Source organism: Cenococcum geophilum (genome assembly GCF_001692895.1).
Source record: "Cenococcum geophilum 1.58 unplaced genomic scaffold K441scaffold_34, whole genome shotgun sequence".
Lineage (NCBI taxonomy): Eukaryota > Fungi > Ascomycota > Dothideomycetes > Gloniales > Gloniaceae > Cenococcum > Cenococcum geophilum.
Genome location: NW_027137592.1, coordinates 1101319 through 1120033, shown reverse-complemented (window position 1 = coordinate 1120033; position 18715 = coordinate 1101319).

The window sequence follows — 18715 nt, the reverse complement described above, 5'->3', positions numbered from 1 at the left end:
ACTAACTAACAGACCAGCCATATACCAATAATATATAAATAACGTACTATTTAACTACCTTAACGACTTCTATATAGTATATCTAGATAATATTATAATCTACTCTAAAAACGAACTAGAATATAAAGAGTATATCTATAAAGTCCTATAACGGCTTTAGGAAGCTAGCCTCTAAGCCAATATTAAGAAGTTAGAATTTAGTATTAAGCGTATAAAGTACCTAGGGTTTATTATTAGTATAAACGGGATCGAGGCAGACCTAGAAAAGACGGCTATAATTAACTAATAGGTACCCCTAAGGACCGTAAAGGGGGTATAGTTATTCTTAGGGTTCTATAACTTCTACTAACGCTTTATTAAGAACTATAGTAGGATTACCTGGCTACTAAGCCTACTTACCCATAAGGACCAGCCCTTTTACTTTAACACCATATATAGGCAGGCCTTTAATAAGCTTAAGAAATAACTGGTCTCTGCTTCCTTACTCGCCCACTTTAACCTAGAATAGCCCTTAATACTAGAAACCGATGCCTTAAATAGTATTATAGCTAGCGTTTACTCCTAAAAGCAGACAAATGGAAAATGGTACCCTATTGCTTACTATTTAAAGACTATAGTAAATGCTAAGCTAAACTACCCGATTTATAACAAAGAAATACTAGATATTATCTCTAGCTTTTAGCACTAGCGAGCCTAACTAAAAGGCACCCCTAAGTCTATTTAGGTAGTTTCCGATTATAAGGCCTTAGAATATTTTATAACAATAAAGGCCCTTATAGCCCAATAGGCGCGCTAGGCGGATACCCTATTTTAGTTTAACTTCCTAATTATATATAGGCCAGGCGCCACTAACTATGTAGATGCTCTTATAAGGCGTAAATAGGACATAAATAACCAGATAGCCGTAAAGATCTTATTATAGACCTAAGCGCTACTATAACTAGAGCACCTTAACTTATGGATACGGGCAGAACTAAATATAGACTCTTTAGATGCCGAGATATGCCCTATTAACTCTATAGAACTGGACCTTATTAATAAACTACTATAGGTAAACTGTACGGCCCCTTCTCTATAGGAGTACCGTAAAAAGGCAAAGAACGTCTCTAGCCTATAGTCCCTTAAAAGTAGACTGCTTAAGCACCGCAAACGGCTAGTAGTACTAGAGGAATAGAACTTATAGACTTAGCTTATTACTAAAGTATATACCTAGGTCTTTACGGCCTACCCTAGAAAAAATAAGACCTATAGGATTATTGGCGACCGCTATTACTAGCCTAGAATAATTATAGATATTAACCGCTATATACAGAACTGTAATAACTGCTATAGGTCTATAATTCTACAAGATAAGACCCTAGGACTATTAAAACCCCTCCTAATACCCGACCGCCCCTAGTAATATATCTTTATAGACTTTTATAAGCTACCTCTAGACTATAATAGATATAATATAGTTATAATCCTAGTTAACCGCTTTAGTAAGCGCCCGTTTTTAATTCCCTATTATAAAAATATTAATGCTAAAGAGGTAGCCTAGCTATATATTTACTATATCTACTAAATTTACGGACTACTAAATACTATTATATCCGACTATAGGCCGCAGTTTATATTAGCCTTTTGGAATAAGTTTACCTAAATCTTAGGCATTAAGCTAAAGCTTTTTATAGTATATTACCCTTAGATAAACGGTTAAATAGAGACTATAAATTAATACTTGGACCAAAGACTCCGGCCTTTCGTTAACTACTTTTAGAATAACTAGGCCGAACTATTGCCCTTAATAGACTACGCCTAAGCGACCCTACCCTACAACTCTACCGGATTTGCCCCTATTTAACTAGAAATGGGTTACCTACCCTATATAAGCTTTAACTAGAAAAGACTAGAAGGGCCCTAGACTATACACAAAAAACTATCTTATAAGGAAGCCTAGTAGTACGCTAAGCGCTTAGAAGAAGCCTAGAAAGTAGCCCGTATAAACCTAGAAAAGGCCTAAAAATTAATAAAATAGTAGGTAAATAAGTATAGGCGCGAGCCTAACTTTACTATAGGCGATATAGTCTAAGTTATAATAAAGAACTAGAAGACAGAACGGCCTAGCTATAAGCTAGATTATAAAATAGCAGGACTGTATAAAATCCTTAATAAAGTAGGCAACTCGTATAAGGTTAAGCTCCTAGACTTAATTAAAGTTTACCCTATTTTCTTACCGGATAAGCTATAAAAAGCTATAAATAACCTACTACCCGGACAAAAGAATAAACCTCCCCTACTAATTTAAGTTAATGGCGGTAATAAATAGGAAATTAAAGAAGTGCTAGCCTGTAAACTTATAAAGGGAATATTAAAGTATTATATTAGTTGGAAAGGATATAACCCGGACGCCACTTAGTACCCTATATAAAACTTTATAGGTAGTCCCTATAAGCTTTAGGAGTTTTATAGCTGTTACCCTAGTAAACCCAGACCGCTAAAGTACCTAAATAAGTAGATAGAATGCTAGTATAATAAAGATAATAAGTTACTAGAAGAATATAAGAACAAAAACACCCTAGAAATTTCTTAGTTATATAAGGTGTTAAGATATCTAGGAACTTTAACCGGCGGTTAAAGTTATCTAATTAGTTAGATTCTTCTGCTAAGACTTTTAGTGACAAAGCCTAAGGGTAGGCTTTTTTAAAGGGGGGGGGTAATGTTACGGCACTGGCAGAACTTGGCAGAACTTGGTAGAACTTCGCACCGGCAAGTTACCACAGATTGCCACAGATTGCCGTATATTGCGATCACGTGACGCGAAGATCTTATAAAACACCGAACGGCGCTACTCTTCTTCTCCTTTCCCTAGCTTTAGATTCTCGTTTATAGACAATCCAATCGTACAGGCTTGCGCGACCCTTTTGCCGTGCTTATGTCTTGATTAACTGAGTCGCTAATACACGTCTTTAAACTTTAAGGCTGTACTTCGCCCCCTAATACGTTAGTTAGCTAGTTTAATTAATTAGAATATATTAGTAGGAGAGATTATAATGTAAATGCATCGCGAACTGTAGCAATAGCTACTGAATTAACCCTAATATAGCTATTTGAATTTAACATACGTTGGAAATGGTATACGAGTTACACCAAACACGCGCCCATAAGCTCTCAAACGCTTCGCAGAGGATTGCTGGGTCACGTGGAGTTGAGGGTTAGTAAGAAGTTATGCAAAGGGGCGGGCCTGCCAATCATCTACGAAGCGGCTGAGGCACCTGAGATAAAGGAATTGTATGGTGGGGCATTTGGCGTGGCCACGACTTTTTCGCCTAGCCCTTGGGCGCATGGGATAGATAGCCATAATTATCATCTTCAATGTCACCGCTGTCAGCAACGAGCACGTTGGCGGGCGTTCCCTCAAGGCCCAGGCAGAAGTAGGGTCAGCCCAGTTTCGGTTCTGCACGCAGGGAATTCTACGCCTCCCAAGAGGAGTTAGACTAGGGTAGCCACAGGCCTAGCGGCCACAGGCTAAGCAAAGAAGACATAACAAACTACTTTAGTTAGACTATTGTATTCCTTAATCTCGAAAAGTACACCCTCGACAAGGGTATGGCCGGTGCGGGTCGGCCGCCCTCCCTACTAGCGTGGGCCTTATTAGGGGCAAGCCCCTTTAGAGCCGCAATAATATCTTTCTCGGTTTTTTTTTATAGTTTACGGCTCCGGGTATATAAAATCTAGTATATTACTAAGGTCCGTCTCTATAGGCAGCGGAAAGAAATACCCTATAAGGATAGTAGCTTTTTCTTCGCCATTATAGTATAGGGTCTCCTCTCTTAGTTTGCTAATTAGGGGAAATTATAGTAGAGCCCTCGGCTTCCCGTCCGCTATATACGCCTATTTTACTATCCTCTATACCCCTTTAGGATTATTTATTAGCTTCTTAACGGTCTACCTCTATAGCTTATTAGCCTTTTACTAAATTACCCTTTTCTTCTTATTATATATAGCTCTATAGTTAATCTAGTTTAGTACTAACTAAGAGGCCTTCTACGCCTAGAAGGCCTGCTAGGTTTCCTTTACCTCCTCTATATATTCCTTTAACTATACTTTAAAGGCTTATAGTAAGGGTCGCGCGCTAGGTACCGTTTTTACTATAGTGTTTTTAATCGCCTAGTATATAGCCTCCGCTAGTATATCTAGTTTATCTCTTATATTATATAGGAAACTATATAGAGGCTAAAGCTAGTCCTTTAGTTTACTCCTATTACGGCACTAACTTAACACGTTGTTATAACTTAGTATTATTATAACACGAGCACAGACCTAACCCCTAAGCGACGTGTATATATACCGCCTCACCTCCTATATAGAACCTCACACAATATCGTTTGTCAATAATATACAGTCACCTCGTACCTCGTACCTTGATAGTCGGCACGTACTATAATAGTATGCCGTGTCATCTTATACGCCCCCGATAGGGCTTTATTTCCACCATTCTAAAGCCAAAGCTATAACCTTACCCCGGGCGGGATTCTTACCCCCATTTTACGTCAACGCTGACCTAGTAAAGTCTCTATATCTATTCAAGAACCGATCTCTCTATCTCCTCTTTAAGTTTCTAAGCTAGTAGTAGGAAGACACCCTACGGGCTATAGTTTCTCTTTTTAGTCTTTAAGTTTCCTAGTCCGGTAGTAGGGAGACACCCTGCGGGCTATAGTTTCTCTATCTTAGTCTCTAAGTCTCTATATCTAGCTATACTTTTACTTTATATCCCAAGTTTCTAAAGCCGGCTATAGGGAGATACCCTGCGGGCTATATTCCTTATATCTTAATTATAGTGTAAGACTATAGGTTACCGATTTTAATCTCTCCGTCTCTCTGTCTTTAAATCCGCATAGATAGTACTTTAAGTTTACCGCAATAAGAATCTACGCTTTAACCTTAATCTCCGTACCCCGAGCCTTTTAAGCCTATACTTTAACCTTAATCTTTATAACCTTTAAGCCTTTTGAGTCTACGCCTTAACCTTAATCTCCGTAACCTCCGAGCCTTTTAAGTCTACGCCTTAACCTTAATCTCCGCAACTTTAAGCCTTTTAAGTGTTAATATCCGCTATATACCCCGTAGATAAAATTTTTTCTTATCTCCTTTATTTTACCCCTTTGCCTTTAGCTTTATTTAGTGCTTAAGACGAGCACTAGTGGAGAGCAATATAGTAGGGATATAGGTAGGAGGGTCTAAGGACTGTAAGGACGAGGACCTTTAAGGACTGGAAGGATGAGAACCCTTAAGGACTAGAAGGATAAGGATATATATGGTCTATTTTTTTTACTTCTGTATTTTTACTGCCGTTACTTAGCTTATAGGAGCTCGCCTTCCAAAGGGGGATATATTGTTACGGCACTAACCTAACACGTTGTTCTAACTTAGTGTTGTTATAACATGAGCACAGACCTGACCCCTGATCGACGTGTATATATACCGCCTTACCTCCTACATAGAACCTCACATGACATCGTTTGTCAATGATATACAGTCACCTCGTACCTCGTACCTTGACAGTCGGCACGTACTGTGATAACTCCGGACTACCTTCTAATTAGCCTTCTTTTATAGCGGTTTTCTAGGTAATAGAGGCCCCTCTAGCGCCTCTATATCCACCTCTGTAGTAATAGGATAGTAATTAAACCCTATATACTAGTAGTTTTATCTTTAATTCTATTCCTTGACACGGCAGCGTCCAACGAGAAGGTAGTCTGTGCGCGAACACTGTTTCTAAAACTACGCGTGCATCTATGGAGAATTTGATTATCAATTCCACTACCGCCATGCCTTTTAATCGTACTAGAATTGATGCAGACCTTGTTTAGAAGGCTCAATATAATGTCCCTCCAAATCGGATCGCAAAAAAACCCTGCCCTAAGCCCTAGCTATTGCCCAAATTCGAACCTCTCTATATTGACGATTGGCACACCTATTGCTTACCAAATATTTAAGTATGGGCACGGGTTACTATCTCGTTGGACGCAAATTGCCGTATTAAGGGATAGTAGCCTATTAGTAATTTAGGGGGAGGTAAACACTAGATTTAGCGTACTCCTTAATATGCTCTTTACCCACATCTCTATACCTACTTTAGTGGCTAGTTTTAGGCCTACTGCCTCTATAGCGCGGATAAGGTTATCCACTATATTATCTACGCTTATTACTTTTATACCCCCCTAAAAGGGGTAGTGTAGATTAAAGTCTCCTAATAATATATATTCTTTTTAGTTCTTAGTAGCTCTAGTAGTATACGGAGGCTACTATTTATCTATTAAGGGTTATAGATATTATAAATCTGGACAGTCCGCTCTTAGCCCTCTAGCTTAATTATATATATATCCGCTAAGTAGTATATAAGCACCTACTTATTTATATTAATGGCCTTATTTATATAGAAATAGACCCTTATATTACCTACTCCCGTATATATTAAGTAGTAGGACTTTATAGTATATATTATATTTCCTTAATCTCTCTACTACGGCTTTTAGATAGCTAGTATATCTAGCTAAGGGTCCGCTTACTCTACCTTTTATAAAAAGTAAAGCAGCACCCTATTTCTACTATTATTAGTATTATACTATATAATTATAAGCGGTTTCCGGTATCCTAGTATAAGAGATCTATACTAGCCTCTAAGTTAGCTAAGTTAAGCACCTTTTAGTATTTATTTACTCCTTTATAATGCAGTTTTAGTACCTATAAACGTCTCTCTCTAAATCTAGGCTTTTACTTCCTCCTTTACGTTAAGCTCTATATTTAATAGGGGCTCTTAGATTACCAGGACTTAAATTAAGTCGTATATACTACTATTTAGCGCTATTTAGAGTATTAATTGGAGGGTTCTCTAGCCCCTTTCCTTCCTAGAGTAGTTAATAATCCGCAGCTAGCCGACTTTTTAAGGGCCCTCCTCTGTCTATATAGAGCTCTCCCACGTAGCTGTCTCTTTTAGCTTCCTTTTCTTAGCTTATTACGAGGCCTCTTTAGTAGTAGTCTTATACTATGCTTATAATTACTATCCGCTCGCGGACGCCTTATAGGCGCTAGCGTTGTATATTAGCGTAAAGGCCCTAATTATTACAGCTTTCTCCTACTATATCCGCTTAATACTATACGCTTTACTCTATACCTTATAGCCTACCTTATAGTTAATGTACTTTTTAGGTAGATCTTCTATGCAGTTACTAGTATTATATTGCCTAATATAGCATCTATATCTAGCCTCTCTCCTATAGCTCTTAGCTATATAGTTAAAGCCCTAACATTTAAAGTACTATATTACTAAAAATATCGTCTTATATCTTATAACTAGGTAATATTCTCCTTTTAAGAAAAGACCCCAATTTAAAAGCATATTTGCTACTTCTTTTAACTATACTCCCATAATAAGTAATAATTTAACCTTCTTTCCTAACCGGACTCTTTCTAGCCTTTTTTACGCCAGCCTCTCTACCGTAAGCCCCGCTATAGTATAGTTCTACTTTATTATATTCTCTATTATCTATTTAGCCTCTAGGCCTTAAATAGTAAGGTTTATAGGCACTATATAGACCTCTACTAGTTCTAGCGGTATGGCTAGTATAGTAGAGCGCCCTAAGACCTTCGTCTACCCTATTTCTTATAGTAGCTTATCTTTTATATTTTTATCCATAATATACGCCCTAATATTGCCACTTTATAGTTTCTTTATAGACTGTATTTTATAGGTGTCTAGGGGTCTGTTACGGGACTTACACGTTCTTACGTCCCTACGCGTTTTGACGTTCTTAACCCGTGCTCACGTTCGTCCCAAGACACCTACGCACGTTCCTCTACAACCCCTATTTATACCCGTACTTAACCTGTTCTGTTTCTATTCTATATCCAAATGTCTTTATATTAACCACGCATAGTTACGCGTATATAGCCTTCTTTAATTACTACCCCGTTTAGTACATTGTATTCCAGCTCGTGTCCACTTCTATAATAGGGTCCTACGGCCTAAAGCTTATACACTAGGGTCTAGCTGTTTTACTTTAAGGTCTCCTCGCGGTCGGAAGCGTCGCCTATACGGATTATAATCTTATATACTTCTATAGGTTTATAAGTATCTTAATTTATAGCTTGGAGCATTATATATATAGTGGTAGCGACTTATATATATAACATTAGGCCTATAAACGCCGGTCTATTCTTTATAGCTATTATTATAGTTCTTTAAAGGACGCCAATATTTATTTAAATTACCTTTACATTTTAGGCATATTATTCCTAGGTTCCTTAGGTTTAAATAAGTTCCGTTAATATAGTAAAGGCTACCTAGAGGGTTGTAATTACGGTAGTAAGGAAGGAGAGTATAGTGGTGCGTGTTACGGACGCTTTAAGTACAATGTTACGACTACTTAAAGAGGAGTCGGAAGAAGCTAGTTAGTTAATATAAGCACGGTTTAGGATAGAGCCGATAGAACTATGTGATAAGGAATAGTAACTAAGGTTATATAACATGCTACGTATTAAATAAGAGGAATAAAAGGAACTTATATACCTTATATATAAGACGTATATCACGTATAAGAAGGATTTTATAGGAGTACGGTTGTGTATTTAAGGACCCTTAGTCCCTACCTAGATAGTTCCTTCCTTATAGTGATTCTTAGAATATAATTGGAGTTAATCTGTTAGGTAACTACTCTACTAGTTATTATTACATTGTTAACTTTTATACTTACATTACCTATATACCTAGCCTAATAATAAGCCCATTATAGTTCCTACTATAAGGTTCCGTTATATAATTACTACCTAGTTATAGTATTAAATACAGAAAGTTAAACAACATGCCACTAAAAGCACTAGCTATAACGCCATTGACGGTGGCAACTACTTTAAGGTTAGGTAACGACACTAGTATAGCAGATACTAACTTACAGCAACTTGTAATAGTCGGATAACTATAAGAGATAGTTAACTAGCTAATAAAAAATAATATAATATTGGAATAAAGGATTAATGGGATAGGCGCAGCAAAGATTAAGTTACTATTAATTAAAAGGTACTTAGGAGAAAGATTAAAACTTAAAGAATTCCTTATATAAATACACTTTAAGGTTACGCAAGAAGGAGCTAAGCTGCTAATATCTATAGATCGAATAGCATATACGGGACTATTTCTATTAGGAAGGGCACTTAAGTAGTTTAAGCCTTACCTTACGGAGATATAAGCGAATGGTATAATAACCACTAATTAAGAAGTACGGTTTATATTTATAAGCTAAGAAGGGTTTATAGAACGACTTATATAGATATTTAGAGACCTAGAGGCAGTAACTATAGCGGAAAGAAAACTCCAAGATATTACGCAATAAACCTTAGTAATTAAGTATATAATGTAGTTCCAAACGTTAGCAACGTAAGTAGAGTGGAATAATAAGGTGCTTATGGCATAGTATAAGTAAGGACTTAAGGCTAAAGTCTAAGACGTAATTATCCTAATGGAAGATATGGATACCCTAAGGGAACTAATAAATTAAGTAATTAAGATTAATAATTAGATCTACCAAAGGGAACAGGCTAAGAGAGGCTAGGATAGAGTTCTATAGTTATATAAGGCGNANAGTANNTAANAACTAAANCTAAGTTANAAACNATAGTATNNCGCAGAGCTAATAGACCTAAGTAGTACTAAAGAAGCCTATAAAAGATAGAGTAAGAAACCGTGGAAACCTAGAGGATAAGAATTAAGTAATTAAAGGTCTAAGGAGTAGAGGCCGAATTAGGGATTTTAGTAGCAGAAGACATTTAGGCGGACTCTATAACAAGAAAAATGGTTTAAAGAAGGGGCTTATATAAATTGCGGAAAATAGGGTTACTACGCTAGAGACTATAGAAGTGGTTAGAGTTACTATATAGTAAGGGAAACGAGACTAGTAGATAATATATACGTATAGAGGGACGATAATATACTACGAGAAATAAAAGAATGTTTAATTAAAAGCTTTGCGTTTTGTTATAATAATATATACCAAATTTATAAAGACGCTAAGTATAGTGTAAGCTATTGGCTATAGGAGCTATATTTAGCGGAATATAAAGGGACTAACGAACTAGTTCGCAGATTGGATATTAAGGATAATAACTTCGACGTAGGCAAAATATTTTATAACGATAAGGTAACGGAAGCGGCTTACTAGGAGTATATAGACCTTAGAGATATTATATAAGAGGTAGAGGATAATTCCACTATAGAATAGGGAACATTAGTAGGGATTAAGACCCCACTAGACACGATGTTTATCGCTTCGCAAGACATAAGAGAAGTAGGGTAGTAAACTATTTCGGCACTTAATAAAGGCAAAAGGCTAAAGGCTTAAGATTCTTAAGACGAGATATAAAACGACTAAGATTTTTAAGATAAGATAAGGTAAGCTCTAGGACCTATAATAGACGATAACTAATAGAGTAGAGTAGTAGCTTAGTTTAAAGATATACGAATAAGCTTGGGATAGAGTTTCCTATAGGTATAAGACTTTTAAGATGAGATAAGAACACCTAAGCCTAGTTAGACTAAGGCAGGAGTAAGGCTTAAGAAAGAAGTAAGCTTAGGGTTAAAGAACCTAAGGGACTAAGAATTTAGAGTATAAATAAGGACATCTATAAGTAAGAAGTAAGGGACTTCTTTATAGATTAAAGAATCTGTAATATAAATAGTAACTAGACTAGAAGACAGATATATAAACCTAGAAGACTTGCTAGAAGAACACAGTGTTCGGCCTAAAGATTGAAAAATTAATACTAAGATTAAGAAGTAAGAAGACTTTAAGGATTTATCTATAAGACGCAAACTAAAAGAAACCATAGAAGAGTTTAGGTAAAGAATTATCGTATAATAAGAACAGAAACTAGATAAGAGATCTAGTATATTAGGACGTATAAGGGATAGAGTACTAGTATAAAGGATTACTAATAGGCCTAGGGCAGGTATACTAAGAGCTAAGTAGCTTACTAAACTGGAATAAGAAGAGGATCTAGGAATTTCTACTAGATTTAAAGAACGATATATAAAAGGCTATTACGATATAGTAATAAGAAGATACTTCCTTATGGATAAGCCGTATATACTTAAAGGGCTATACTAAAAGTGGTATAGGCAACGATATAACGATAAGTGGGAAGATTTCTATATATAGTTAGATGAAAAAGTTATTTAAGACCACCCGATTATAGAAAAGGCTATAAGTTATATTAAAGGAGCCTTAATTATAATATTAAAAGATCTAGAGAAGTAATTAGAGGACTAGAGAAGTAAGAGGTAAATTAGAGTACCTATAAACAAAGTCGCAACGCTTAGATTAATATAAGAGAGGTTTAAACTTAAGAATAAAGACAAACTAAGAGTTAACCTAAAACACCTAGTATATTATACGTTAGTATAGATCGTATATATAGATAATGCGTATAATATATATAGAGTACTAAAAAATAAGAACCAAAAGTACCTAGTAAGGATGTATTGGTTATTAGATAAGGTAAAATACAAAAATGCTAAGTATATATATAGTTAGCACCTAGTAGAAGTTTAAGAGTTAGGGGACTTAACGCTTTAACTAGGAAGATTCCTTATAGAAGAATGCTTAAATAGATAATAGTAGTAGGAATGCCTAGAGAATATATATCTATAGTATATTAAAGATAAAAAGCGAACTAGGCATTGGCTAAAGAGGGAGCTAAGTATAATAGGATTAAATAGCTAATAGTTAGGAAAAGTAGAGGCCTATGGGATTAAAGGGAGCTAGTGGTAAAGCCTTAAACCCTTAAAGGAATTTAAGGACAACACCTAAATTTACAAGTAAAGTAGTAAGATTAGCAGTTTAAAGCGCTAATAGATAGTAAAGCAACGCGAAACTATATCTTACTAGCAGTAGTTAAGAGGATAGGGTTACCTTACAGATAGAAGGAATAACCTTACCTATTAGTTACAATTTTAGGAGATCTAATAGCCTATAGAGGAGGGATTATTAATCTTAAAATAGGACCTATTTAGATAACCATTAAGGGAAGACGAATTAAGATATCTTTTAATATCCTACCGTTAGGACGGGATAAGGTAGTATTAGGGATGCCTTAGTTATAGGAATACAATCTAAAGATTAATTAGATTATAGGTTAGGTCAATATCTAAGATATTTAACGCCGTAAGATGCAATAATAAACTAAGATAGTATAGTACTAAGTAAAAGCAACCTATAAAGAAATAGAAAAAGGACTAAGCTATATACCAAAAAGATACTATAAGTATAGTAAGAAACTATAGTCACCGGAAAGTAAAAAGCTGTTAGATTATATAGTATGGGATTATAAGATAAAATTGGAACCAGAAATAAGTCTAAGATTTTTTCTAATCTATAAGCTTACTAAAGAAGAAGGTAGAGTATTAAAAGAGTTTATCCAGGAAAATCTATAAAAAGGATATATTAGACTATCGCAGTTATTAGTAGGTTATCCAGTACTATTCGTACTAAAGAAAAATAAAAAACTTAGGTTATATATTAACTATAGATAGTTAAATAGCATTACTAGAAAAAATAGGTATCCTTTACCCTTAATTAACGAAATTTAAAATAGGATAGGTAACGCGTAAATCTTTACGAAGATAGATCTAAGATAGGCGTACCATTAGATTAGAATTAAGGAAGGCAATAAATAAAAGACAGCCTTTAGGTTAAAGGAAAGACTATATAAACTATTAGTTATATAATTCGGGCTTATAAATACACTAGCAACGTTTTAGAAATATATTAACAATATATTAGGAAAACACTTAGATAAGTTTATTATAGTATACCTTAACAATATTATTATCTACTTAATAACGGAGGAAGAATATAGAGAACATATTAAATAGGTCTTAAAGAGACTATAAGAAGAACAGATGCTAGTAGTAATTAAGAAATACAAGTTCTTTACTAGGAAGACCGATTTTATTAGATTTATTATTAAACTAGGCTAACTTAGCATAGATCTAAAGAAAATTAAGGCTATAGTAAATTAGTAAGAACTAGAGAATGTTATATAGTTAAGATTATTTCTAGGGTTTTATAATTACTGTAGAAGGTTTATAGCGTAATAGTTAAAGGATATTAAGCCATTTACGCGATTAATAAAGAAAGAAGAACCGTGGGTATAGGGAAAGAAATAATAAGAAATATTTAAGAAAGTTAAAGAGTTGTTTACCTAGGAACTAGTTCTTAAGATCTATTAACTAGGACTAGAAACGGTTATAAAAACGGATGCATTAGACTATATACTAAGGGTATACTTTATATAAAGATATTAAAATAAATAGCACCCAGTAATATACTACAGTCGAAAGATAATACTATTAAAGTTAAACTATAACATTTACAATAAGGAGTTATTAGGTATAGTTACAGCACTAAAGGAATAGAGAGTATTCTTATAAGGCATAGAGAAACCATTTATAGTTAAGATGGATTATAAGAACCTAATAGGATTCTTAATAATAAAGGAACTTAACTAAAGATAGGTTAGATAGGCAGAGATGCTTATAAAATACTATTTTAAGATTTAGTATACTAAAGGAATTGATAATACGTAAGTAGACGCTCTAAGTTAAAAGGCTAAACTATAAAATAATAAGAAGCTATTAGGGGCTTTACTATAAAAAGATATAGACGGGTTAATTAGATATAATTATCCGAAAATTATAGCAACTTAAGAAGAACTAGAGAGAGTTTATAAGTTACTAGAGAGCTTTTAGGTATAACTAGAAGATCTATAGACGGATATATACGAAAATTAAGAAGTAAAGTATATCCTAAAAAGTATAGTAGAGTAATTTATGGAAGATTTCTATAAGCGAATAACTTAAGGACATAATAGAGCTATAGGCTTAGTATTAAGACTCTAGAAGGAGTATATTATTAACGGAATTTAGGGCTTAGCGCAAAAAGTTATAAGGGAATATCTAAATTACTAAAGAAATAAACTAATAAGGTATAAGCCATATAGAGAGCTATAACCTATTAAAATACTAGAGAGACTATAGGAGGTTATATTATAGGACTTTATTATTAAGTTACTAAAGTTAAGAGACCCTATTACCGGACAAGATTATAATGCAATCTTAGTAATAATAGATAAGCTTACGAAGTGGGGATACTTTATAGCATATATAGAAGAAATCTCAGCGGAAGATATCGCTAAAATCTATATTAAAGAAGTATTTATAAGATATAAAGTACTAAGCAAGATTATATTAGATAGAGATTTAAGATTTATAGTAGTATTCTAGGAGGTATTTTTAGCGGAATAAGGAGTTAGAGTAGTAACTTTCACTATATATTATCCGCAGACAAACGGTTAGATAGAAAGACTAAATTAAACACTAAAATAGTATCTAAGGTATTATATCAATTATGCATAGAATAATTAGGTATTACTATTACTAGTTATATAGTTTATATATAATGCAACACTATAAGAAGGTATAGGCATATTACTATTTAAGGCAAATTACAGATATAAGCTAAGAATATCGTTATTACTATAGTAAGCGAAGAAAATAAGTAGTATAGCTAAAGAAAGAATAAAGGTACTAATAAATCTTTATATAGACCTTATGGAATTAATAAAGAAAGTATAAGAGAGAATAAAAAAGTACTATAATATTAAGAGATCTAAGGGACCAGATCTTAAGGAAGGAGATAAAGTGTGGCTACTATACAAAAATTTTAAAAGTTAACAACTAAGTAAGAAATTAAACTACGTTAGACTAAGACCTTTTAAAATTATATAAAGAATTTTATTAATTACGTTTAAGTTAAACCTATTAGCTAAAATAAAGATCTACCCTATATAGTATATCGCAATACTAGAGCTAGTATATAGGAATATTAAGCTATTAGTTTATAAAGTAGACACATATAGAGGATAGGAAAAGGATAAATAGTAAGTTATAAAGATTATTAGTTATAAGGACATTAATAACAAAATATAGTATAAGGTTAAGTAAATAGGCTATACTAAGACTACCTAGAAACTACTAGAGAATCTAAAAAATGCTATAGGAAAGGTATAGGAGTATCGGAAAAGATTAGGTTAGGTAATATTAATAAAAAAGGATCGCTAAAGAATAAGCCACCTAAGGGGGACCTAAGAAGAGCAGTTGCTAAACTACTTAGATCTATTTCCTTCTCTATTAAAAAAGAATCCATTTTTTTATTACTAAGTTTCTATAAACCCTATTTTATAAGTTTCTACTCCTTAAAACAGACCTTTTTATAAACCTTTTTAAGATAGAGTAAATAAGTAGATGTTATAATATAAGTATCTAGGGCCTTCTGTTCTGTATCCTAAGAATATTTTAACTTAGTAAGGGCTTAGAATAGTTTACTATTTAGCTATATAGTAGTAAATTAAATATAAAACCCTAAGATAAATTAATTAAGGGACTAGATAACTATTAAGAGTAATAAATCGCGTATACTTAGTATTAGAGGTAAAGCGAACGTTATAGGACAAATAAATATTTGCTTTAGTGCACTCTAAATAAGAGAACGGTTATCGCGAAGATGGGTTCGCCAACATAATATAAACTAATCCCTCTTTCGAATAGCGAGAATATAGAGATAATATTGCAGCTATAGTATAGGCACGACGTTAGGCGTATAAAGAAGAAATTGCTTTAGGTATAATAAGTAATAATATTAACTAAATTAATTAGATAGATATTATACCTCTAGTAAACAACTTAAAGATATTAGGAATCTTTAAGGATAAAGATAAAGAGGAGGGAGATAGTATTACGGACGCTTTAAGTACAATATTATAACTACTTAAAGAGAAGTTAAAAGAAGCTAGTTAGTTAATATAAGTACGGTCCAGGATAGAGCCAATAGAACTATATAATAAGGAATAGTAATTAAGGTTATATAACATGCTATGTATTAAATAAGAGAAATAAGAGGAACTTACGTACCTTATATATAAGACGTATATTATATATAAGAAGGATTTTATAGGAGTACGGTTGTGTATTTAAGGACCCTTAATCCCTACCTAGATAGTTCCTTCCTTATAGTAATTCTTAGAATATAATTAGAGTTAATCTATTAGGCAACCACTCCACCAGTTATTATTACATTATTGACTTTTATACTTATATTACCTATATACCTAGCCTAATAACGAGCCTATTGTAATTCCTGCTACAAGGTTCCGTTACAGTACGCTCCTTATCTATATTAAGAGATCGTTTCTATAGTACTAACTAGGTTTATTTTATAGTTTATATAGTCTATAGGACGCGTTCCTAAAAGGCGCGCTATTTAGTTAGGGTTAGGGGCTTGTTTATTTGTTATAATCTAGCTTTAGGGGCTATATACTACGTATACCTTTACTAATACCAAATTAGGGTATGTTATATTAATAGGAGGGTTTTTATAATCCTTTAGGGCATATAGAAGCTCTATTAGGCTTATTTAAAGGTTTCTTTAATAGGCAATTGCATCGTAGTCGTTAATATACAAGGTAGATAGCTAAGATAGGCTCCTATTATTACGATTATATTTTAGCATCTAGCCTATTTAATTTAGGTCTTCTTAACGCCGCTAAGCTTAGTATACTGGATATTTTACATATAGGTATTACGGACCTATATTAGCAGTAGTACGACTACTAAAGAGAGATATAAATAGGTTAGTCAAAATAGTATAAGAGACGCTAGAATTAATTAAGCTATAGGATAAAGGGTAGCTAAGTTATATAGTTAGTTATATTATAGGTTTGGAACGTAGAAATATAGAAATATAAGAACGTGGGATATACTAACATACTAATATACTAACATACTTAATATATTTCTTAGGCGCAGTATTACGTATATAAAGGACTACAGTCCTTACCTAGATAGTTCTCTTTTTTATAGTAAATCTTAGAATATAATTAGAGTTAATCTATTAGGTAACCTACTTTACTAATTATATTTATTGTTTAACTATTCCTTAACCTATATACCTAGTCTATTAACAAGTCCACTATAGTATTTCCTATAAGTCTTTGCTATATATTTACTACTAAGGTTATAGTAAAGAAAGTTAAATAATATGCCACCTAAAGCAGTAACTATAACGCTATCTACGGTAGTAACTACTTTAGGATTAGGGGGAGATACTAGTATATAAGATAGTAACTTAGTAGTAGTTATAATAAACCAACTTAGAAGTGTTATAAAGTAGAATAATATAAATAACTAAGCACTACTTTAGTAACTATAAGATATAAAGAGGGAAAAGATTGAGATACTATTAATTAAAAGGTTTATAGGAGAAAAGCATAAGCTTAAAGGATTCCTTATATAGATAAAACTAAAGATCTAATATAAAGGAAGTAAGTTAGAATAAGTAGTAAATTAAGTGGCTGTTATGGGATATCCCCGTACTTATCCCATGCGCGGTCAAGGCGCAATAAATATGGCCCGTGCGCGAACACCAAAACGTGAGTAAATGTCTCCACCATAGAAACTAAATCGCTTCCTACCTTAATTATATCGCTACAATGGGTCGCAAACGTGCTTTTGGCGATGCGGGTCTTGTGCGAACCCCCGGTCGCATCGCTACGATGGAGGGGAAGGGTATACGTGAGGCGCCGGCGGGGGGGCGTAGGCAAGAGCCTGTTTGGATATTCTCTAAGCAACCAAGATATACGGCTTGCGTTGCTACGCGCGGAGGCTCTATAATAGAGAAGAAGGCATATCGGAAGCCTCTTATAGAGCTTTCAGTAAATATAACATAAAAATTTGGCGATAGTAAGTTGTGGGCAAGGCTCGTTAGTTATTGCGCCTATCGTGACCGCGCATGGGATACATATCTACCTATTTCTACCAACTTAATAACCAGAGACTGACTACGAGACGGCAATCTAATGGCAATCTGCGGCAATCTAACGGCAATCTGCCGCATTCTGCTATATTCCACTAAGTTTTACTAAGTTCTACTAAATCCTACTAAGTTTTACTAGGACTACTATCTAAATCCTATTTTACTCTATATATATATTAACTAAGTAACTAAGCCTATAATATATACCCTTTCTTTTTATTTTCCTACCTTCTTTCCTTATATAGTTTATATATATAGCTTAATAATATCTACCTTACTATATATTATCGCCACTTATACTTACTCTATAATACTATATTACGTTAAGTACCTATACTACTGTTAATATATAGAATAAACCTAAAGCTTCACCAGGGGGTGCAGCTACTCGTGATACGGGTCAAAATAAGCGAGAACGCGAAAACGCGAAAACGCTCATTTTTACTATTACTATTATGGCTCCTATAACACGGCGTACAGCGCGTAAAAAGACCCCTCCTAACTAAAGACATGTCGGCGAATACGATACAATTAAAAAGGACCGGTTTTTTAACGCGTATAACTAAGAACACGGCGAGAAATCTATTCCTACGATTGCGATTAAATCTGGCACTACCGAACCTACAGTAAAATGCTAGCTCCATAATAGACGTTTAAATAGACGTAACGCATATTGTTATACGCGCAAGAGGTTAAATATTCTTAGTTATAAGTCTTAAGTTATAAAAGACCAATGCTAGCGCTTAGTATCTCCGTTAAATCTAGTCCGCGATTAGTATTACGGACCTTATATCGGCAGTAATATAACTACT